The sequence below is a fragment of the Myotis myotis genome, unplaced genomic scaffold, assembly GCF_014108235.1.
Source record: "Myotis myotis isolate mMyoMyo1 unplaced genomic scaffold, mMyoMyo1.p scaffold_m19_p_13, whole genome shotgun sequence".
Taxonomy (NCBI): domain Eukaryota; kingdom Metazoa; phylum Chordata; class Mammalia; order Chiroptera; family Vespertilionidae; genus Myotis; species Myotis myotis.
The window spans coordinates 26,547,608-26,572,660 of NW_023416317.1; the positions used below are offsets into that span (position 1 = coordinate 26,547,608).

Below are 25,053 nucleotides of genomic sequence, written 5' to 3' on the forward strand. Positions count from 1 at the left end.
TGGAAACCGGGGACGCGGTTCTGCCCTGGGGTGTGTCTTCACGGGGAACAATTCCTTGGTGCAAGAGGACTGTCAGGAGCCCTTGACATGGCGGAAAGGGGACTGGCAGATCTGTGAGCATTCCCAGCTCGGCCACTGGGTTTCTGGGTGCCCTCCTCACAGTGGACTGACTTCACTTCTCAGGCTCTAGGATCCGCTCTTTAAAAAAGAAGGGGGTTAGGGCATAAAGAAGCAGGAGGGTGGTGAGGAGCAGCTGTCGTCACTCGCAGACCCGTGGCACGGAGTCGCTGTGCGGTGTTGGACTCCCCAGCTCTGGAGGAATCACAGGGACCCAGGGACTCAGTACCATCATCAACACACAAAGATCGGCCCTTTCCCCGAGCCACTGCTTCTGTCCCAGGCGGTTCCTCTTCCAAACCCTGGCCACTGGCCACGTCCCTACTCCCCGGCCCAGCCCCAACGGTCAGGGCAGGCAGCCACGTTTGCAGCCGGTTCCTGGCAAGCCTTCCCCGGGCTGACTCAGCTGTGGTGCCCTGACACTGCCGCAGGTCCTCCTGCCTGGAACATCCCTGTCAACTGCTGTTGGGCCCCATCCTAAGAAGAAGAGATTACCAATTAAAACCCTAACTCCTGTAAATGGTGTACAGAATTTACGGCTTTAAATATGACCATAACTGCTTGGAAGAAAAATGTACATTCAATTATCTCTCATTTGTGTCATTAAAATGCCATTACCAAGACAGAAAGGTGGTACTAAAGAAAATGCTTTAGATGTATTATGTACTTTTATTTTACTTCTTTTCTCTCCGTCTCTGGCCCAAGCTCTGGCCCCACTCTCCACAGTCCCCTCTCTCTTTTTCCATCCATAGCAAGGAGGCTCGTGCAGCCATTCAGGAAGCCACACAATCTGTGGGTCCCTTCTGGCCATATTCCTTCCACGGGGGTCTGCATGCACACCCCTGGGACACTCTGTCAGACCTGTCCAGTCATGCAAAGTGACAGCCACACCTCTGGGACCACAGTCTGCTCACGCGCAGCCCAGAGAATGAAGTCTCTGGGAAGATGCACTGCCCCCTCAGCAGGCAGAGACGCTGGGATTGCCACCTACCTCAGCATGGCTCCCTCATCTCCTAACCCCAACACCTCTCAGGCCCCAGGGCCTTGCATGCAAAAGGTGCTCTAGACCCAGTATGGCATCACGACCAAACCCTATTCCTATAAATACTTCTGTGGAAACAACTGTTTTGTGTCCAAGGCTGAACATACAACAGTGGCCAGTCATCCGATGTGGACTGGGCACAGCCTTAGTCTGATGTGCTAAGCTCACCCAGTAAAAATATCTTAAATCCAGAAATAAAATTGTTACTCCGAATTCCCGATGAAATGGCAAACAATAAAACAGGCAACTGCAAAGCAACTTTACAACAGATTTGAACAGTAAAAGGAAATCTTTTAGAATATAATTTTTTGGGGAAAAAAGTACTAGTTAATAGGCATTCCCCCATTATATTATGGTAAATAGAATTTCTGAATCAAGAGGAAAAAGGAACACCTCAATGGCATTTGTACAAGCTACCATTCTGCCACCAGAGGTTTCCACAGCCCACACCCTGTCCTGGTTCTCACCATGGAAGAGCTAGAAGTGACACGCCCAGTGACTCTGGTCTCAGGGTCCCCTTGGATGTGGACAGGAGTCAGGGTTTGAACTATGACCATAACTGCTTGAAAGAAAAATGTGCATTCAATTATCTCCTCTCATTTGTGTCGTTAAAATACCATTACCACGATAGAAAGGTGGTATTAAAGAAAATGCTTTAGATGTATTATGTACTTTTATTTTATATTTTTGGTCCCAATCATTTTGGCCCAGTGTTATATAATTAAAAACAAAACAAAACACCAAACCCAAGTCTATAATTGTGAAATAAATATGAACTTAGCAAAGGTAAAGTCTCTATCTTAGTAATCCTCCCTGTCCAAGGTCACCTCAAAGTAGGGTTTAACCACAAAAGCAAAGCTGCCTGGCTAAGAATAAACCAACTGTAAAGTCTGCTGACTGACAGATTCCAGAGCCTCATGAAAACCCCAGGCTGTGGGACAGGCACCAAGGAGGCCGTGGGCTCCCAGCAGTTCCTCCCATTCCAGTTACTCCAATCCCAGCTAACTCGCAGGCTCCGTTCTAAAGGTTGAAAGCAATTTGTTCATCTATAGTCAACCAGTCGAATCAAAAGAACGTATTTCCCAAGAGCCAGTATGTGTGGGGCAGCACCCGAAGTGCTGAGGACACGGGAAGAAGGACACTGAACACAGGCTCTGCCATCGTCGAGGGCGCAGCTGAAATGTACTCAAGTATTTATGGCAAAAAGCACAGGAGAGCTAGGAACTGCTTTAAAATATCGGGAGGGGGTTAGGGAGGAATTAATGAAACAAGATCGGCAAAATGTTGGCAACTGTTGACACTGGGTGAACACTGAAGGTGTGTTATACGATCTGTTCTGCTTTTGTGTTCACTTTAAATTAAAAGGTTTTTTTTAAAAAAAAAAAGATGTAAAAAGAAAAGGAAGCTCACAGACTGATCAGTGGAACAGCGAGTTAATATAAGTAGACCCTTAGGCCATATGAAACCAGGGGCAATGAGAGGCTGGATGAGGGAGGGGAGGAGGCCTACCCAGTCCCAGAGAGGGTGGTAGGTTTTCTGAGGAGGCTCAGCCAGAGCTCATTCAGGCCCAGTGCTCTCTGATCCTGCTTTTTAGGGCTCATTATGATCTGGCCATACCCCACAAATCCCACTCCATGTCCCAGTCAGTCCGTCCCTTACCACACAGTTAGCGCATGGGCTCAGGGGTCAGCTGGCCAGGCCTAAAGCCCATCTCCAACCCTTACCGAGCCACAGTTTTCCCATCTATAAAATGGGAACAAGCACAGAGTCCATCTCATAGGTTGCGTACGGGGAGGTTAACATGTGTAAGAGACACAGCAGAGTACCTGGCTCCTAATAAGCGCTTGGTAAAAGTCAGCACTGACTTCTCTTACGGCTTTACTGCCCACCACCCACGTATGAAGTACTCACCTTTCTTCCCCTGTTTTTACCCCCACTCGGAAATAGAATGCCCGTGGGACCATGACAGACAAGGTCAGATTCCGAGAGGTTCTAAACACCACTTGGTTCAAGTCCCTTGACTGAGCAGAAGAGAGGCCAGGCCAGGTCAGAAGTAGCCCAAGGTTCCAGGTGGCGCAGGGAGCCTGGCTCTCATGGCTTAGAGCTTCTTAGACCCTTGCTGCACACCAGAGGGTGGCACCCAGCACTCTGTCACATTATTCTTCTTCACTGTAGAGGGCACACTATCCACCAAAGTCTATTCTCTCCTCCTTCCTAAGAGAATCCTCTAGGCTTTAGCTGGGCACAGGGCCACCCCACTAGAGATCCTATTCCCCAGACTCCCTTGCTACTAGTGAGAGGGTTAGCTTGACACCCAGGCAGGCAGGGCAGGGGCCTGACCGCAGAAACCAACCATGCAGGAATAACAAAATGTTTTCGGACGCAAAGCGGGAGGCATGTGAATCTAGGGAGGGACTGCAACAGTAAGGTGAACTGACGTAGAAACAGGGAAAGCTCAGGTCCGTTGCTGGGCAAGAACAATTAAGGCAGTGGTTCTCAACCTTCCAAATGCTGCGACCCTTTAATACAGTTCCTCATGTTGTGGTGACCCCCAACCATAAAATTATTTTCGTTGCTACTTCATAACTGTAATGTTGCTACTGTTATGAATCGTAACGTAAATATCTGATAGGCAGGATGTATTTTCATTGTTACAAATTGAACATAATTAAACCAACGTGATTAATCACAAAAACAATATGTAATTATACATGTGTTTTCCGATGGTCTTAGGCAACCCCTGTGAAAGGGGTCGCGACCCACAGGTTGAGAACCGCTGAATGAAGGGAATCAATCAGGTGGCGACACAGGTAGATATAGAGCAGGCTTGTAGCAAATATACACCCCTAGACGACAAGGCTTCAAGGGGGGCCACCCATTATTTGGGCCCCCTCCTCGCGGGAAGTCTGAATCTGCTTGTAATGAATTTCCCATGCTTTTGCATAAATCTGGCCCATGGAGCTCATTCTTCCGCGTAGTGAGACAAGACCCAGGGGGTGAGGCGGGGGGGGGGGGGGGGGGAGGGAACACCATGGCTCACGGTTCCGATTATCACTAGTTGGGTTAAATGACCAAGTCCTGGCCAATGGAAGAGGAAGGTCAGAATCCCACTCTGACCTTCCTCTTCCCCTTCCGATCCTCTGAATCACTGGTGTGGGGCTGGGCCAGCTTTCTTGAAGCACATGGAAGACATCCTAATGGAGGACCCCGTGGTGCAGGCCACCCGTTTCCTGGACTGCCTACTATCTCAGATTGTTTTGAGAGAGAACAACCCATCTCACAATCTTTTTAAGTTGTTATTTCAACTTCCGTTATAGCAGCCAAACCAACACCCTCACCAGAACTGGCCTTCACACTAGGAGCACTGGTCCGCTCCTGGGGCCCCTCCCGGGTAGTGATGAGTAAGCACATACTGTACACCAGTGGTTCCCAAACTTATTTGGCCTACCGCCCCCTTTCCAGAAAAAATATTACTCAGTGCCCCCTGGAAATTAATTTTTTTAAAATTTTAATAGCAACTAAACAGAAAGATATATGTATTAATGTTTCTACCTTTTTCGTAAAATATAGTAAAGAAAGGTGTAAATTAGAAACATTGAAGTTTGAAATTATGAAACTATTTATTGAACTCAGAATAGAAAGGTAATACAAAAAAAGTTAAAACAAATGCACCTGTGGCCATCACCGCCCCCCTGGATCGCTGCAGCGCCCACTTTGGGAATCACTGCTGTACACAGTCACAATGAACTGCACTAGACAGGGAGTCACTGACCAGGCTGAACCGTACTCTTGGGTGTGTGTGAATGAGACTTGGTCATGGTAACCTTTGTTCTTTTGTTGTTGTTTTTAATCTTAATTCACGCATCTATGACGATGGCCTGGCTACAGGTAACAGGAAACACTAGCTAATGCAATGGGACTGGTCAACGTTCTCACACCAGGAGCCACAGTATCAGCAAGATCAGCCCTAGGATCAGGGAATTCAGCAGCTCAAAGCATCACCGGGAAGCCAGGCTCCTTCCGCCTCTGGGCTCTCTGCCATCCTCTGTGTTTGTCCTATGCCCAGCCGCCCTCAGGACCGTAAGGCTGTGGCCACACAGCCACACTTGGCAAGCTGCACGTTTCTACTGGAAGCAGGAAGCCCTTCCAGAAACTCTCCAGCGGACTTCCCCTCCCGTCTAAGGGCCAGCGCTGGGTCACGGGCTCCTGCCCAAACCAATCGCTGGCCCCGGGAGCCGGCCACAACAATTGGGTGAAACCCACCGGGATTCACCTCCTGGCGAGGCTCACAGGAGAGAGAGGGTGGAGACCTGAACAGAATGGGAGTTCTGTTAGGAACAAGGGAAGAGGGGATGTCTGCAACAACCCGCACGTGGAGAAGACTTGAGAACACACACAATTGTTCTAAAAACTTATGCTCAAACCCAGCCATCTGATGACAGTCCCAGTACTGTTCAGACCAAAGCACATACAGTCATCTATACTAATAACAGAGAAATACACAAATTATCCGTTACAGCGTCACGTCATGACCCGATCAGCTGCATCCCCGCCCTCTGCTCAGGCAGCTGCAAGGCCTGGGGTAGGATAGGGTAGGTTAGGAGGGGATAAGAAAGGAGAGTGAGAGGAAGGCAGGCCTGCACGCAGACAGGCTGAGAGGAGAAACAGAAATACAGAAAAGGAACAAGAAAAAGATGCAGGAATGGAAAAGGGAAGGAAATGCAGGGCTGCACGTGGGAGGGGGTGGTGACCGTGGGGAGGAGGGGGGGAGCAGGTGCGCCTGGTGAGGTGCTCCTGCCCCGCCCAGACACGGGAGGAGGGCTGTGGCCCTGGGCGTGGGCCATTGGTGGGGAGGCGCCCACGGGTCCGGGATGGTGTGGTGGACGGTCCGAGGCCTTCTGGGTGGAGGTGCTCCTGCTTTGAGGAAGCAGCAGCACCTGGGCTACGCGGGCCTCAGAATGGGAGCAGGACGGTGGCGAACACCTGGCCGGGGCTAAGCCCTGGGCTGGGGGTTAATGCCCCCTGCCCCCCCACCCCCCCACCAGAAGCTTTAAGAAGGGAAGGAAGGAGGGAAGACCTTTATAAAGGAGTCAGCAGAGAGCAGAGTTAAAGAAGGAAAGAGGATGTGTGAGCGAACTGTAGGCGCTATAATGAAAATCAAGTATAGTTGTGTACTGGGGACAGATTTTAAAAGGAGGAGTCAGAAAAGAAAAAAGATAAATGATAGTGAATAATTAGGCAGGTAAATAGAGAGATATTAAAACAGTGGAAGTAAGTAGAGAAGAATGTATGGGAAAGGTAGGATGAGAGAAAGAGGAAGGGAAGAAAAGTTTTAAAGGGGAGCTGGTAGAGCTTAAAAGGAGAATGGGAAGAAGGAAGAAATGGGGGAGGGAGCAAAGCAAGTCCGACGGAGGAAGTGAAGAAAAATATTAAGGTGGGAAGGAAGGAAAAGGGGGGGGAGGGAAGGGGTAAAGATAAAGGAAAGAAGAAATGTGGGGAGGGATGGAGGGTAGGAGAAAGATGGGAAGAAGGATGATGGAACAGAAGTAGGAAATAAGGAGGAAAGAAAAGTTTATAAATGATGAGTCAGTAGGAAAAAGTGTTACATAAAGGAGAGAGAAAAATTGTGTGAGAGGGAGAAGCCAATAAGGAAGTCAAATGCAATTGTGTGTGAAGGGGATAAGATTAAAAAAAAAAAATTAATAGGGGCAACCAGGCTAGCAGGGGAGGGCAGTTAGGGGTGACCAGGTCAGCAGGGGAGGGTAGTTAGGGGGATCAGGCTGGCAGGGGAGGGCAGTTAGGGAGATCAGGCTGGCAGACAGAGTGGTTAGGGCAGGCAGGCAGGTGTGCAGTTAGGAGCCAGAGGTACCAGATTAGCAGTTGGACATCCCCCAAGGGCTCCCGGATTGGAGATGGTGCAGGTTGGGCTGAGAGACCCCCCCCACCGTTCCCCCCAGTGTATGAATTTCGTGCACTGGGCCTCTAGTAATTATATGTTTAAGAAACATCAGTGCTGTTTTGCTCAGGCAGAACTCAGCAGTGACAAATGGCAGAGCAGCATCCGCCAGCCTACTGATGATACACATCCTACTAACAAGGCCTTTGATCCCTATCTTACATGTGTTTAAATGTGCAGCATGAATTATTTACCAACCATTTCTCTCCAGAAAGGAGTGGAGGCAGGTAATCTGCAGATTTAGATCTCTGAGACATTAACGTTTCTTCCCTTCATGTGTGAACAACACGTTCCTACCACTCTCTCTCCTTTGAGGTTTTTTTCTGGTTCAAGGTGGCTGAGCATTTCTTAGCACCAGACCAGACTGAAATAACTAATTCATCAAGCCAGGATTTTCACTTTTATGTACTTCAGTGTTCCCCCACCCCTCCAACCCCTTGACATTTTGGGAGAAGCTGTGTTCCATCTAACTTCGCTGCTTTGTTCTTAAGTTTTAGAAATAGCTACATATGAGACCGACATTCTTATTTTAATATGCTGAGGACCACTGTGAGTACGTCAACAATAAAAAAGAAGAACACGCAGTTGGCAGGATTTACTCACCACAAAGCCACTTTATAAATATGGCTGATTCTTTTCATTTTGCAGAAAACTGTATCAAAATGTCAAGGAAAACACAAGAGGATTAAATAGGCAGGGCCGTAAAACCACAAATACAAGTGGCGTACAATGAATATCCATGTGGTATGAGCCACGTTTTTAAAGGCAAAAACAAAGCGCTTACTTACCAGGGCCTGAGAATCACAGCTGTGCAAGGTGAACCAGGCACACCTGAAAGGCCAGGCTGCCAAGGCCACTCTGAAAGCTGCATTTCCTATGTTAACAATACCACACAGAAATGGGATTTTGCTCTGGATGGATACGTGATCAGGAGCACTCATGCACGCCACAGATCAAGGCATTCCGCCCGATCTTTTTAAGGCTGAGAGCACACTCACCTACAGAGCTTTGACAAAACCCTGTGCTCCCTGCCAGCCCATTTCAGGGCTTGATCATGACAAAGCATGGGCTCCGGGTTGTCTATGGACAGTGATCAATGCTGGTGCCCGCGGGCAGGAGCTCCATGCCCTTAAAATATCTTTTAGAGAACGGCTGGATGGTTCGGTGGGAGGCTGGCAGCATCGGTGTCAGTACAGAATGAGCCCTCCTGCCCAAAGAGGTAGTGTGGGCAGCTACTGGCTGGGGTGCTCTGGGGAGCTGACATGGGTGACCTCTAGGAGCCCTCCATGTGCTGAGATCCAAGGATTCTCTGATTCAGATACCAAATCAAGCTTCTAAAACCTTTTCCCCTGACTTTGCACTTATGAAAAGATGGGTAGAACAAAGAGAGCTAAGAGTGATGTCACATAGGAACCACAGACATTTAGCTTGGGAAGGAATGCAAATTACTATCTAGCTCCAGCTCCCTTACAATAAAGCAGGGAAGAACACTGTTATAAGCTCCAAAACTCTGATTTAGCTTAGGTTAAAGCTGTAATGAAACACAGGCCTCAAAATCAGTGGTTCTTATCATACACAGTGGTGAAAAAATGAAAGCTTTTCTTCTAAGATCAGGAACAAGACAAGGATGGCCACTCTCACAACTTTTATTCCACAATAGTGTCCTGGTGCACGGATTCGTGCACATTGAAAGGAAATTAATTAGAAGAAATATTTTAAGATCGCTATTCACCCTTTATCTATAATAGAAGTTTCAACTAAATTCACATCGAAAATGATAGATTGAAACACACGCGTGCAGTTGGCGCCAGCAAGAGCTTTATATGTATCGTGTATGGACGAGTCAACTTAGCCTTTAATATATATATAAACTTGCTTAATTAGACCTGCTTTCTGATTTAGCTAAACTTTTTCCAGCCCAGTGAAGCATCTCAACTTCTCTTTCAGGTAATTGGCAGCAACACAGCAGTACTAGTAAATATCAACATGAAGTAGATTATTATTGTAGATCATGCAGGGAGAACAAAGGGTAAAATACTTAACTGCAGCAGTGTCTGATATATTCTGTGCAGTGAGAAAACCTGAAGTCATTTTCAAGGTCCACCATTTCTTACTTCTTTTCAGTTGGGTCAAGTTTCTAAACTTTCTAAATCTGTTTTCTGGCTAAGGAAAATAAAATAGGATTCCAACGAGTCTCCTATCCACCTACTCCAGGACTTCTGTGAGGATCAAATGAGATGAGGCATGGGAAAATGCTTCACAGACATTTGGTTAAAGTGTAAAATGTTTGCACCTGGCTATAAAGCAAGTCAGGTTCCTGGGCTGAAGAAACTCCAAGGAGGCTAGTCACTAGGGAGAGGAAGCCGGGTGTTGTTATGTGACATCATTACCTGGCCCCCACAGCGACCATTTCCGGGCTGGGCTGGGCTGTGGCAGCATTTTGCTCCGTGGGGTCTCGGCACCATTGGCTGCGATTTGGGGGGGTGTCGCTCCAGGGTGGTGGCGGAGCCTGTGTCCCACTTGGGGGAAGCTGAACATTGGTTTGTCGGCGCCAGGTCTGTGGTGCTGTTTATTTTTAAATGGCCAGTGTGCGTCATGACAGCTCCTGAGCTGAGCATCTGCCCGCTGGTGGTCAGTGCGCATCATAGCTACTGGACGGATGGACAGACACTTAGCCTCCTATATATATTATTGGAAGTACTAGCCAGAGCAATTAGGCAAGATAAAAAAAAATAAAAGGCATCCAAATCAGAATGGAAGAAGTAAAAAGGTCTCTATTTGCAGATGACATGTTATATACAGAAAACTTTAAAGACTCCACCAAAAAAAATCCAAAACCTGTTAGAACAAACAAATTCAGTAAAGTTACAAGACAAACATCAATTGCATGTCTATACGCATTTCTAACAATGAACTATCAGAAGAGAAATTCAGAAAACAAACCCATGCCTGGCCAGCATGGCTCAGTTGTTGAGCATTGACCTATGAACCAGGAGGTCATGGGTCGATTCCCTGTCAGGGCACATGCCTGGGTTACAGGCTTGATCCCTAGTAGGAGGTGTGTAGGAGGCAGCTGATCAATGATTCTCTCTCATCATTGATGTTTCTATTTCTCTCTCCCTCTCCCTTCCTCTCTGAAATAAATAAAAATGTATTTAAAATAAAGAAAGGAAGGAAGGAAAAAAGGAAGAAATAAAGAAAACAATCCCATTTATAATAGCATCACAAAGAATAAAATACTTGGGAATAAATTTAACTAAAGAGTTGGAAGATCTATACACTGAAAACTATGACACTTATGAAAGAAATCAAAGACACAAATAAATGGAAAGATGCTCTTTGCTTATGACTTGGAAAAATTAATATTAAATGTCCATCCTAACCCAAGCAATTCTAACAAAATTCCAATGGCATTTTTCACTGTAATAGAAACAAAACTATCCTAAAATCTGTATGGAACAACAATAGCCAACGCAATGTTGAGAAAGAATAAAGCCAGAGGCATCATGCTTCCTGACTTCAAACTGTATTACAAAGCAAAAATCAAAACAGTATGGCACTGGCATAAAAACAGACACAGTTCAATGGAACAGAATAGAGAACCCAGATTAAAAAAAACAACACACCACACGCAATTAACTTAGGACAAAGGAGCCAGAAATATACAATGGAGAAAAGACAGTCTCTCAGATAAATAATTTTGGGAAAACTGGACATTCAAAAGAATGAAATTGGACCCTTATCTTGTACCATAAATAAAAATTAACTGCAAATGGATTAAAGACTTGAACGTAAAACATGAAACCATAAAACTCCTAGAAGAAAACATAGGGGTAAGCTCCTTGACATTGGTCATGTCAATGATTTTTTAGATTTGACACTTAAAGCAAAAATAAACAAGTGGGACTGCATCAAACTATAGAGCTTCTACACAGCAAAAGAAATAATCAACAAAATGAAAAGGCAACCTATGAAATATGACAAAATATTTGCAAATCATGTCGGATAAGGGGTCGATATCCAAAAATATATAAATAACATATACTATTCACCTGCTCTGTGTGGTTCAGAGGTTAAGCATCAACCAATGAACCAGGAGGTCATGGTTCAATTCCCATCAGAGCACATGTCCGGTTGTGGGCTCAATCCCTAGGGGGGCTTGCAGGAGGCAGTCAATCAATGATCTCTCTCATGATTGATGTTTCTATCTCTCTCTCTCCCTTCCTCTCTGAAATAAATAAAAAAATATATATATTTAAAAAACATACTACTCAATAGCTCCCCACCACCACCCCAACAACAACAACAACAACACTCTGATTAAAAATGGGCAGGAGAACTGAATAGACATATTTCCAAAGATGGCATAAAAATGGCCAACAGGTATATGAAAAGATGGTCAACATCAGTAATCCTGAGGGAAATGCAAATCAAAACCACAATGAGATACCTATCATACCTATTAGAATGATTATCATAAAAAGCAACAAGAGATAACAGGATGAGGATGTGGAGAAAAGGGAACCCTTGTGCAACTCCTGGTGGGAATGTAAATTGATGCAGTCACTATGGAAAACAGTATGGAAATTCCTTAAAAAAAAAAAATAGAAATACCATATGGTCCAGCAATTCCACTTCTAGGTACAGATCTGAAGGAAACAAAATTACTATCTCGAAGAGATATCTGCACCCCATGTTCACTGCAGCATTACTTCCAGGAATAATCACACCCCTTTCACTCACCCCCCTCCTGATACCATTGTCTTGGAACCACACTGGACTGTTTTTATAAAGGAAAAATAATCTATTATGTTAAGCCACTGAAATTTGGGGAACTATTTGTTATAGTAGCTTAACATCAATACTAAGTAATACGTGTCCATATAAAGGCTTGTGATAAAGATTAAACAAAATAATATATCTTGTTATATATTGTTATTTTGTTATACCTGAATCATAATATTCCATTCATGGTCTTCCAATCGAGTGAAAATACACCAATAAAATAAATTTTGTTGCTTTGAAGTAACAGCTTTTTAGAACAGATTTAAATGTAGAGATTGGGGTGACCCCTTTAAGCTTATTATCAGGCAACATTAGGGAAGAGCTCTGATCACTTACATCTTTAAATCACTGTGATCTGGGCTATGACGCTTACCTTGAAACCTAACTTGAAACGGAGATAGGTAGAGATCCTGAAACTAAGAGAGCCACCTTACTCAGTGGATGATGGGCCCTTTCGAGTTTTCCAGAGCAAGTCATACTGACCTGTAAATCACTAGGGGTTCTAGAAAAAAGTCAACAGAACTTAATGAGACACGTGGGGGAAGAAGCTGTTGACGCAAGTGATTCTGAGAATGCCAAGCACTGGGGTGGTCATGATCCTTGTTTCGACACCGTTTCCACAAACCTAAGCTAAATGAGCAAATACTTATGCTGCCTCACCACCATAAAATGTAGTTTCTAGGTTGTGTATCTGAGGATGTGTGCTAACTAGGGTAAAGAGTTATCCTGCAATATTTAGAGGGTGTTTTTTTTGTGTGTTTTTTTTTAACAATCATCGTCCCAGGTCTGTTATGGTGCTAGTTGGGCACTGTTCATTGTCAACGGCTGCTTTATTAGTTGGGTGTTGCAGGACATCATGTCATCGATTGTGTCTAGTAACGGTCTGGGCCCAGTCCACCTCCAGACCAGGAAGAGAACAGTAAAATGCTGGTTGTTTGAAGTCGCTGAGTTTGGGATGATGATTTGTTATGTAGCAATAGTGAGTTCCATGATGCAGGAACTTGGTCAGTCTTGCTTATACTCTTGTATCCCCAGTGCCTGGCCCGGAGCAGATACTCAGTCAGTATTTGTTGGATGAATGAATAGAATAGATGAACGATGGTGCTGTGAGTTCTGTTGGTTACAGAATGGACTGGCTCTGTCCACCAACCTTGTGATAACTAACCACAGACTGCCACTCACGGGTTCAATCAGGATGGAGATCTACATTTCCTCTTCCCAAGTTAGGAACACACCTGAGAGTCTTCTTTTGTAAGAAAAAGAAATCATCCTAACAGATTAATTTTAAAACATAATGCAAAATCTTGTTCCAGAAGAACTGACTTCTTTGTTTTCTCCATTGAGGTATAATGGACATAGAACATTCTATTAGTGCCAGATGCACAGCATGACCTGATATTTGTATATATTTCAAAATGATCACCACAGTAACTCTAGTTAACATCTGTCACTATACATAGTCATAAAATTTGTTTTTTCTTGTGATGAGAAATTTTAACATCTCTTCTCTTAGCGACTTTCAAATATGTAATAGAGTATTATTAATCAAGGTCACCATGTTGTACATTTCATCCTCATGACTTAATTTTTTTTATAGGTGGAAGTTTGTACCTTTTGACCTCCTTCACCCATTTCACCCATCCCCATTCCCTGCCTCTGGCAACCACCAGCCTGTTCTCTGTATCAATGAACTTAGTTTTGTTTGTTTGTTCACTTGTTTAGATTCCACATATACGTGAGCCCATAAGACTGTTTTCTATCAACTTCCCGGCAGGTGGCATCAGAACTCTACCCTTTAGGGGTTTCTTCTGTGTTCCTAGGATAACCATCAACCCCTGCCCACGGCCTACGAGGCCCCACTATCAGTCCAGCCTCACCTCAGGCTCCCACACCGTAACCTCCAGCCATCCTGGCCATCGCTCAGACCCACAAAAGAGCCTTGCTCTGTGGGGACTGGGGGCCTGTGTCCATCCGTGCATGTCCTCTGACAACCCAATTAGGAAGTGGGTCAGTGGGGCAGGCACCCTGGGTGCCGTCCTCAAGAGGCACCGACCCCCTACAAGAAAGGACCTGAGATGAAGAAAACCGTGCCTCTCTGATCTGCTTGGGATGGGGGCGTGGGGACGAGGAACAGGCTGGAGCCAGGATCCAAGGCCATCCAGCCTTCCTGCGAGGACTTTGTTGGCCGCGGCAGGCAGGAAGATTTGAAGCCGAGGCTAACATGCTCAGGAGAGTAGCGGGTGGTCGTTTTAAAGCACCTTCACAAATTCTCTGTCACATGCCCCACAAATTCTCTGTCACATGGGCCTCCTGAGCGGGCGTTGGGACCACCTCGATGAGTAGAATGGGACAGAAATAATGCTGCATAACCTCCGAGGCCAGTTGGAAAATTCCAGGCAGATTCTGATTTGTTCTCTCCTGGGATCCCAGCTTTGGAGCCCTGAAGCTACCATGCTGGAGAAACCGTGCCAGAGGCCACCCAGAGGCAGGTATGCGAAAGCAGCCTGCACTGTTAGAGTCTTCCCCGCCCAGGCTCCAGGCACGTTAAGTGAGGGAACATTCGGATGATTCCAGTCAAGCCACTGCCTGTATAACTGAGACCTGAGCAAGAAACACCAGCTGGGCCCCCCCTCCCCCAGACCAGGAAGAGAACAGTAAAATGCTGGTTGTTTGAAGCCACCGAGTTTGGGATGATTTGTTATGCAGCAATAGTGAGTTCCATGATGCAGGAACTTGGTCCGTCTTGCTTCTACTCTTGTATCCCCAGTGCCTGGCCCGGAGCAGACACTCAGTCAATATTTGTTGAACAGATGAACAGAGGAGAGGCTCACTACAGTCAACAGCAGCCCATCTTCTTTGCCTTCCCCCAGCTAGCATGCTACTTCTCCTCTGACCCTCCGCCTTTCCCGTCTTGCTGACTCCTGGTCAGCCCTTGACCTCAGCTCAAAGACCACTTTCTCAGGGAAGCTGCCCTTGAACTCCCCTGTCTAGATCAGCATCCTGCCTGACACTCTCAAGTCACCCTGTATTTCTCCTTCATGACACTTCCCAGGACTATCGTTACACAAGCAAATAATCGCGTTGAAATTCTTGGCTGGCTGTCTCCTGCCACTAAATCATAAGCCACCCGACAGTGGTGATGGTGTCGGCCTGGTCACAAGCATATCTCCAGCGCTGGGCAAAGCCTGCACCGAGCTGGCTGACCACGTCAGGGCATTTCTGGAGACCAGCAACACAGAGTTCAGCTGTTTCCACTCACAACAGTTCTGGCACCAAATGTGTGGGTTTCCTCTGTCTCCCACCAACTGATTGTCCAACTTTCTGGGCACCAGCTGGGTGCCCTACATTTCAGTTCAATTCTGGCACTGACTACCCCAACTTAGCATCAGGCTCCACAGGTTTAAGGGCTCAGTCCCAAAGTCAGCCCCCACTTCACATGCCAGTTGCAAGTATGGGATCCTCCTCAGGTTTCCTACTTCTGTCAACGTGGCTACAAAGTCTGGGGAGGGAGGGGGGCGATTTCCCACAACCCCACCCCCCACCCCTTTCAGGTTCAATAATTTGCTAGAACAGCTCACGAAACTCTGGGAGACACTTTACTTACTGTTGCTGTAGATTTATTATAAAGGATACAACTCAGGAACCGCCAAATGGAAGAAATGCACAGGGCAAGGTGTGGGGCAAGGCAGAGCTCCCATGCCCTCTTTCCTGGCACCTCAATGTTCACAGCCCCGGAAGCTCTCTAAACCCTGCTGCTTAAGGGTTTCCATAGAGGTTTCACCACGTAGGCACCATTAATTCAATCACTGGTCATTGGTGACTGAACTCAACCTCAAGCCCCTCTCGCCTCCCTGAGTCTTTCTGGCAACCAACCTCCATCCTAAAGCTGTTTGGGGGCTCCCAGCCTTCAGTTATCTCATTGGCATATAAAAGACCCTCTCAGGACTCTGGCAATTGCAACGGTTTTAGGAGTTGTGTGCCAGGAACCAGGGACAAAGACCAAAAATTAATTTTATATGATGCCACAATAGCCAATTCCATTAGCAGAAGGTGCTAATTCTTAGAATTCCCATTAATGTTGCGCTAGAATTGGTCTCTAACTACTTGTCTATCCTCTACCAGGTTTTCCACACCTGCACCCAGGTCATCCTCACCGCACAGAACCCGACAGGGTGAGTGTCTTCTTCAGGCTTACACCACAGTCAGGGGAAGAGCTAGAATTTGGAGCCAGCTCTTCTGACTTGCCAGTTCAAGACTGCTTCCCTTACACCACACTGCCTCCTGGGTATTTTTGTGGTGGGCAGTTGGACAGACATGAGCAGAGCAAGAATGACTGGCCAGGTATAGAAGGTCATCAGGGTGGAACGTTCCAGGTGCGTAGCAATGGGCAAGACTGGGAAAACAAGGACCTGGCCGCCAGAGTAACCTTTCCTCCCCTAGCATATCGTTGGTCATGTGGTTTGGACCCTCCCCTGACTTTTCCTCCCCTGGCATGTAGCTAGTCATGTGGTAGACCCCAGAGGAGGAAGAACAAGGGGCCTAGGAGTGGCCTCTTTCGACTCCCGTGCAGGCCCTTGCATGACCTTTCCCTTAAGCATTAACCCCCAGGAATAGGAATAACATCTAGGCCTCAGCTGTTATTTTAGGTCCAGGCCCAGAGGAGCAGTAAAATTAGACAAGCAAAGCCATGGCTGACATCAGGACCAGTATCACTGACTAAGGACCCATTGCCCTGGTGCCAACCAATCAGTAGAGACCCTGAAAGGACACATCTGGAAAGCTGATGGGTAGTCTATTGGGATCCTCCCCTGGGACTTGCCCTGAAGTCCCCACCCTTAAAAGCCCTCAGGACAGCCGAAACCGGTTTGGCTCAGTGGATGGAGGGTCGGCCTGCGCACTGAAGGGTCTCAGGTTCGATTCCGGTCAAGGGCATGTACCTGGGTTGCGGGCACATCCCCAGTGGGAGATGTGCAGGAGGCAGCTGATCGATGTTTCTCTCTCATCGATGTTTCTCTCTCTCTCCCTTCCTCTCTGTAAAAAATCAATAAAATATATATATATATTTATATAAAATATTTATATATATATAAAGATCTTTGAAGATTAATATAAAAATATTATATAAAATATTTATATATATATATATATAAAGCCCTCAGGACAGAGGATGCAGCCCTCTCTCCCTCTCAGGAGCATGCTCATACCTTTCCCACCCCCCTCCTCTTCCCTAGGTGTGTTACCTTGATCTTTCTCTCTCCTAAACTCCAAGGGCCCCTTCTTTTGTCTCTGTAACTTGCTTTCTGAACCCATTTCTTCGACGGCTCACTTCTACCTCGGTGACTTTCTTTTTTGTTGTTGTTAATCCTCACTCAAGGATATTTTTTTCCCATTGATTTTTAGGGAGAGTGGAAGAGAGAGGGAAAGACAGAGAGAAACATCAATGTCAGAGAAACACATCGATTGGTTGTCGCACGCACCCCGACCAGGGCCCAGGCTGGGGAGGAGCCTACAACCAAGGTACATGCCCTTGATCGGAATCAAACCCGGGACCCTTTGGCCAATGCTCTATCCACTGAGCCAAATGGCTAGGGCTCTAGCTCTGTGACTTTCTAAGTAAACGTTTGCTTGTAGTTTGAGTCTTGGCTCTGAATTCTTTCCTCAAGTACCAAGATTGCTGAACCAAGTTCCTGTCTGACTCCACAGACCTAACACCTGGTGCTATTTTCACCGCCAACATTTTCAATGATGTTAAATGCTCTGGAAGTATCACAATCCCTCCATCCAAACAAACCAGCCGTGCACTTTTCATAATGGATACTATGAAAAAGGCGAAGCTTCTTTAACGTACAGTGTTCAATGTCTGTGTATAACAAGCGTTTACGGCAATATCCTAAGCACTTCCCTGACAAATGCCAGAGGGCTAGGCCCCTGAGCAAACATCTCATTCAGATTTTAATTTGATTCCTATTTCCTGGACAGAGGGTGCTCCTGCTTTCCTGCTTTCCTGCTACTGGTCATTTGCAGGATCTTTGAAGATTAAAGACATACGCTAAGGGAAAGAATGCTCCAGGTGATTGCAACAGTTCAGTAAGACAGCAGCCCTGAACAACGGAGGTTTTGAAGACAAGGCAATGCCCTGGAAAAGAAAATGTGAAAACTTTAATGTGACTTAATGTGAAAAAGGAAAAAAAAGGATATGGAACCATGCACAGCATGACTATGATTTTTAAAAATGTGTTTATGTAGCCCTCGCAGGTTTGGCTTAGTAGTTGGAGTGTCGGTCCGAGCACTGAACGGTCAAAGGTTTGATTCCAATCAAGGACGCACATCTCGGTTACAGGCTGCATCCCAGGTCAGGACGCATGCAGGAGGCAACCAATCAATGTGTCCCTCCCCTTCCCTTCTGCACTCTTAAAAAAAACAAAACAAAAACAAAGAAACCAATGGAAAAAATACCCTCAGGTGAGGAATAAAAACAAAAATAAATACATAAATAAATGTGTATATGTTTAGAAAACTAGGATGGAAAGATATATATAAATTTTAAGATGACATTTCTCATGCTTCAGATTGGCAAAAAATAAAAACATCATCCAAGTCTAGTGAATATTAGTATCAATGAGGATGAATTCTTTTACACACTGCCGGACTCACAGCTGGCCAGCACAGTGGCAGTGGCGGGAGCCTCTCCCACCTTCGCGACAGCACTAAGGATGTCTGACTGATAGCTTAGGCCCGCTCCCTGCGGGGACCGGGTCTAAACCGTCAGTTGGACATCCCCTGAGGGGGTCCCAGACTGCAAGAGGGCACAGGCCGGGCTGAGGGACTCCCCGCTCACCAACTGCACAGATTTCGTACACTGGGCCTCTAGTATTGTAATAACTATCTGTGGTGCCAGATGGGTACTAGACTTATTGAGGTGATCACTTTGTAAGTTATGTAAATGTCTAATCACTATGTTGTACAACTGAAACTATATAATATTGTGTGAGAACTGTAACTGAAAAAAATATTTTTTTAAAAGTGAAAAAAATACACGAGTGTATAAGCATCAGCATAATAGATACAGTATGATCTCATGTAGGTAAAACACACGCTTGCATATCTTGATATATATGTGGAAATTTTAAGGAAACATATAAACTTACAGAAAAAGATCTGGAAGGAGACAGCCCCCAAATTAACAGTGATTATCTCTATTATGGACTTTTCAGAATTTCCCTTATATGTTTAATGCCTTGTTTTTACAAGGTGTTGTATACAAATAACAAAAAATAAGATTTGTAATAACAGAAGAAAATGTTACACTGTTAAATCAAAACTTCAAGCTACAATACATCATGTATGGTTGAACCCGAATTATGTTATAAAAAGATATGTTACAAAACTGGACTGAGTGGTTTGAAACAGGGGTGGGAGTGGGACTTTTTATTCTATACTCTTCAGAATTTTTGAAACTATTACTATTTTTTAAGGTGAGTGAATGTAACAATTCTTTTTAAACTGGAAAGAGAAAATATGCCCTTAACGTTATGTATGGTTATGGCTGGAATTACAAGTAATTTTAATTTTCTTTAAAACAAATTACAAGATGTAAGGTTGATTTATAACCCTTAAGCAGGTGATAGGTTCCTGGAAGATTTATTTTCTCATTTGTAGATTTCTGCATTTTCCAAATTTTCTTAAACAAACATGTATTACTTTTATTTTATTTTTCCATTTTATTTTTTTACTTTCACAATCAGAAAAAAAGAAAGCAAGCTGTAAACTCATTTAAATTATTTTTAAAGAATGTAGTCAAGCAAGAAGTCACCAGGCAGGTACATGATAAATTATAAAGAGATCAGATGTTTTGAAAGAGCACCTCCTTTTAAAACTCAACCCAACCAGGGACCTGATGTGTAAGAAAGACAAACGCAGAGTTTACTGGGCGGGGCCTCGTGCCCCACTCACACCTGCAGAACCCAGGGCTCCAGGACACCATTAGGAAGTGCACTGTTACAGACAGACTGAGGCTGCAGGGGCTGGGCGCAGGCTCTTAGTGCTGGGATGGTCAGAGGGCTTCAGGGAGGAGGCAGAAACAGTGTGAAAGCTAACAGGATGTCAGTGGGCAAGCCTGATGCGAACAGGCATTTCGAGGAGGAGAAATGATGTGCACACCAGTACAAGCCCTCCCCTCCCTGCACTGCTGACTGACAGCAAGTTTTATGCAGTGACTCATCTGTGATCAGGGCGGAGAACCGCTGGGGCCAGACTGAGTTCCCTCTAGGAACAGGGAGTCACAGAAGGTTCCTGAACACATGCATGACAGAACGAAGGAGCTGCTGATGAACATACTCCTGCATATCCATTCCCTCCCCTCGAGCTATCGCCAGGCACTGGCAGCCAGAAAACAGGCAACCTTCGAGGCCTTGATGTCTAAGGGCCTGCAGCGCACTGTTACACAACTGATGGGTTTTGCCAAGGCTGTGCTGCACTTGGTCAGAATGACAGGCCAGACAGGCCAGGGACCTTCCTACAGTCCTAGCCTCAGGCAACCTGCATTCTAAGGGCAGCCAGGCTGGGTAGCCCAAGTCACAGCTCATGGTACGTACCTCACTGGGACTGGGACCAAGGCCTTCTGCTCCACTACGTAGCAGCTGTGGCACCTCGGGCAAGTTACTCTCTCTGAGCTACAGTCTCTGCTCCTGTAAATGGCGATTCAATTATTCATACAAGAAGTATTTACTGAGCATCTGCTATATGCCAAGTACAGTCATAGAAAATGGGGGTCAGTAGTGACCAAATCATTCCAGAACTCCTGCCCTCATGGTTATATTCTAAGGGGATGTGAAGTACCCACTTCATGGGGCTGTGAAAGAGAATAGATGAGACATTTCCTGGAAAGCACTGATGGCAGTAACAATTCTGCACCTAATTCCAACCTGTGTGAGGTTCTCCCAACTCCCCACTGACATCACCACCAACCAAGTCTCTGACACCAGCTGGGTGTCCTGCAGTTCAACTCAATTCTGACACTATCTACCTGGAGACGGCATGAGATCTCACAGGTTAAGGGCTCAGCCCCACAAGACTGCCCCCTCACCACAAATCCAGTTGTGCCTGTACTTCTGACCAGCTAGCTATCGCCTAGACCAGTGATGGCGAACCTTTTGAGCTCGGCGTGTCAGCATTTTGAAAAACCCTAACTTAACTCTGGTGCCGTGTCACATATACAAATTTTTTGATATCTGCAACCACCGTAAAACAAAGACATATTTTTGATATTTATTTTATATATTTAAATGCCATTTAACAAAGAAAAATCAACCAAAAAAATGAGTTTGTGTGTCACCTCTGACACGCGTGTCATAGGTTCGCCATCACTGGCCTAGAGTCTCCAATAACCCCCTCCTTGGGTCTGATTAATTTGCTAAGGTGGCTCACAGAACTCAAAGCAACATTTACTTACTAGATTACTGGTTTATTATAAAAGGACATAACTCAGGAGCAGCCAGATGGAAGAGATGCATAGGGCAGGTATATGGGAAAGGTCGCATAGTCTCCATGCCCTCTCCCGGAGTGCCACGCTCCTCAAATCTCCACATGTTCACCAACCTGGAAGCTCTCCAAACCCCATCCTTTAGGTTTCTAAGGAGGCTTCATTACGTAGGCATGATTGATTACCTGGTAAATCACTGACCACTGGTGACTGCTTCAACCTCCAGCTCCTCCTCTCCCCAGAGCTCTGGGAGTGCGACTGAGTCCAACCCTCTGATCACAAGCTTGGTTTTCCTGGCAACCAGGCCCATCCTTGATGCCTTGCTCAAAGTCACCTCATTAACATAAATTACACCATTATTGCTCTCATCACGGGAAATCCCAAGGGTTTTTGAAGCTCTGTGCCAGAAACAGGGACAAAGAATATATATATATATATATCTTACTATAAATCACAATATCAAAGTAGTAATTTATTATTATGCATTCCCTGCAGCCCTTTGTACCAAGGAGGCATCCAGCAAACACCAGAGGTCTAAAAGTTTTCTACCCAGAAACAAAGTGCCCTACAATTAGCACTGGCCCTACTTAGACTAGCTCCATGGTCCTCCCTCTGCACTCCCCCCCCCCCCCCCGCCCCCGTCCCCTCCACCGCTTTGCCCTGCCCCTAGCACTGTCAATTCCACACTGATAAACAGGGCAGGGCACAGAGAATGAAGGCGATCACCCTGTGGCCATTCACCACAATAAACGCTGCTGCCGGCTCTTAGAAACCCTCTCAGCCCTCAAGTCCTCAAGGAGAAGGAGTAAAACTGCGGGCCGTCCCTTCTCGGGCAGCTCAGGCAGTGCAGGCTATAGACCGCAACTCACTGTCAGGGAACCCTCACGACTGCAGGGCAGCATCTAGGGGCCTCATGCAGGTGACCTGGCCCCTCCAACCAGCGGGCCCATGGCAAGGCAAGCCCTCACCTGGTGGGTTTCAGCGTTAAAGATTCATTCCAATGCGCTCACGGGGTGGGTAATGGGCACAGGCAGCACATATTCTGAGCCGAGTGGTCAGAATTATTGGTATGAGTTGAAAGGAAAAAATAAATTGTAAGCCAACTTCAGAACCGTCCTTGGGGTTCCGAGAAAGCACTCCATCAAAAAACTTGCTGGCACGTACCGTGCTATGTAATGACAGTTTCAGCTTTCCCCACCAACTACATGCTGGTGTTCTGATGCCAGCCTCTATTTTTACAGCCTGAGTAATGCCTGGGCAAAGGACCAGATGAGAATCGGAGACAGAGGGGCAAGGCAAGAGAGGTGATGGCACAAGAAATGGGCCCCAGATCCTACTCAGCCTCCAACAGCAAACTCTTTGGAGCATTGTTAGGACAGCAGCCAAGGGCTCCTCAGATCCTGGCGAGCTTCCCCTGCAGCCTCATCGCCCTTCGAGCCCCAGATCCTGAGTGCCCTTTTGGCTGGTACCTTACCTGCCTTGTTCAGCACCGTCTTAAATGAGTGAATGAGCACCCCGTAGCAGCCCGACTCCGGGACGCTGCTCCCTGTAACCCCACATTCCCCTTCTCATAACTCAGAGTCTGTGTCCATTTCACGCTCTTGGCCCAGATGCCTTCTTGATCTGGTTAACTCCTGCTCATCCTTAAATTCGGCTCAAATGCCACCTCCCCCGGGAAGTCCTCCCTGACCCTGAGGCTGGGTGAGTTCCTCCAACACTGAGCAACCACAGCCCTCCCACAACCCTCATCAACACCACAGGCTCGAGTCAGCTTCTTTGCTTGCCTCCCCCAGGGCTGGGTGGACACAGAGCTGAGTCAACAGCAGGTGCTCAGCAGGGGTGTGTGGGAAGGAAGGGAGGAAAGAAGGGCACCCAGAAGGAAGCTGTCACAGAAACCTACAACAAACTGAGTAAGAACACATCATTTAAACCCAATAGGTCAACGGATCATTCATTAATGCTACTGGGGAAAAACAACAGGAAGCAGTTGGGCAAATATTTGTCAATGAATTTGAGTGGGAAGCAGAGGTCATTGTTCGCTGTGACCTCACCTCTGAACCTCTGTACCCTGCACCCAGATGTGGGCCGGGGCCAGGGCTGAATAGCAGGAGAAACTCAGGAAGGCTGGGTGAGTAGGGGCACTTGCAGGCTCAAGAGCAAGGAGCTCTCACAGGCTTGGCGCTCTCAGGGGCTCCTCTGGCCTTGGGGGTGCCGGAGACCTTTTTTTATTTTCCTGGGGTCATCTACAGCTGCTGCGGGACATCGATTGGAACTCATTCCCACAAAGCTGTGAAGAACATGCATGCCCTGGTTCAAGAAACGGGGATCGTGAGGACCTTCCATTGTCCTGCTGGCCCAGTTCCCAAAAGTGGGAACAGAAGCAGGGATTGAGGACAGATGATCTGGGAATAAAGCCTGTTTTTGGCTGGAGCCTAGTTAGCACAGCATTTCCTTCTAAGACAGGCACGCATTTGCCCATCAGTATTCATTTCTTCCTCCTGGCTAAGAGAATCCTGATTTGGGGGCGGGGAGAATGGTGTAACAGAGATTGCCAGCTCATCATGAAACCCAGATCCTCTTTCTCCTAAGCACAGGGCTGGGCCACCTTTCACAGCCTGTTGCAGGAGGTGTGACCATGTGACGGAGCCCTGGTTAATGGAATAATTCACCACCTCCACGCCTGGTCCGTAACTCCTCTCCGGCACCATCCTCCACAGGCCTTCCTCTTGTGCTGATTAATGCCAAGGAGCATGGCAGCCTTAAGAGCCTGGGTCCCTAATTCACCTCTGGAAGGAACAGCCATTTTGAACTTGACGTGAACAAAAAGGAAATGCCTATCATGTTGGAGCCATTAAGCATTTTGGGGTTGCTTTTCAGCAGTGAGTCTACCTAACAATTCTGTGCAGCAATGTGCCTACAACAATGTGGCTAAATACTCACACGGCCCTTTTCATTAGGAATGGCCATGTGACAGTTCTGGCCATGAAACGTCAGGGGAAGTCTGCTGCGTGTCTTGAGGAAAATGTCTGCTTTCCTGATAAAAGGCACCACTGTGGCTGGAGCCTCCTTCCTGCTGTAGTCATTCTGCCATCCGGAAGGAACAGCCAAGGCACTAACAGAAGCGCCAGCCCAGACAGACATCAGCTGTTGAAACCAATGCCAGCAACCACCTACCTTCGGACTTCTTATCACATGAGAAACATAAACCATGATTTGCTTAAGCCACTGAGGCAGGGCTTTCCGTTACTTGAAGCCAAACACAATCCTAACTGCGTTGCAATCGCTCATTCATTCACCCAACCTTTATCAAGGCCTATTTCATGCCAGTCCTTGTGCTAAGGATTGAAGACTTAGAGAGATGAGCTGGGGTGGCCCCTGCCCTCCAGGAGCTCCCAGTCAAGCTGGGGGGGGGGGGGAGGCCCCTGAGTGGACAATCCTAATGCGGTGGGAACTGGATACCGTGAGGACACACGTCGTCCCAGGGAAGTGTGAGCATTGGGTGGTGGGTGGGCAGAGGCAAGGAGTTCCCAACTCCCTTTCCGGCATTCTGCACACACAGCAAACAAACACTGCTCAAGCTAAAGAGCAAGTGAAAAGAATGTGCTATGCTCAGTCAAGCCAACTGCGCTTACTCACTGTACATCGAGCTGTTAAACACCATCCATTAACGCA

At 46.5% G+C, this 25,053-nt stretch overlaps 1 protein-coding gene across 5 annotated transcripts in view; it reads right to left on the minus strand.

Annotated features, from left to right (window-relative positions):
• PXYLP1 (2-phosphoxylose phosphatase 1) overlaps positions 1-25,053 on the minus strand; it is a 64,284-nt gene that overhangs the window by 30,669 nt on the left and 8,562 nt on the right. The window contains exons 1-3 of one of the 5 annotated variants that reach the window (XM_036332386.1): positions 22,856-23,132; positions 21,567-21,779; positions 20,495-20,587 (exon numbers count right to left, since the gene is read on the minus strand). The exons of 2 other annotated variants lie outside the window; for them this stretch is intronic. The gene's annotated coding sequence lies outside the window, so the exon portion shown is untranslated. Of the gene's footprint in view, positions 1-20,494; positions 20,588-21,566; positions 21,868-22,855; positions 23,133-25,053 lie in introns of those variants that run through there. 2 more of the 5 variants (XM_036332385.1, XM_036332388.1) reach the window with 2 other exon arrangements.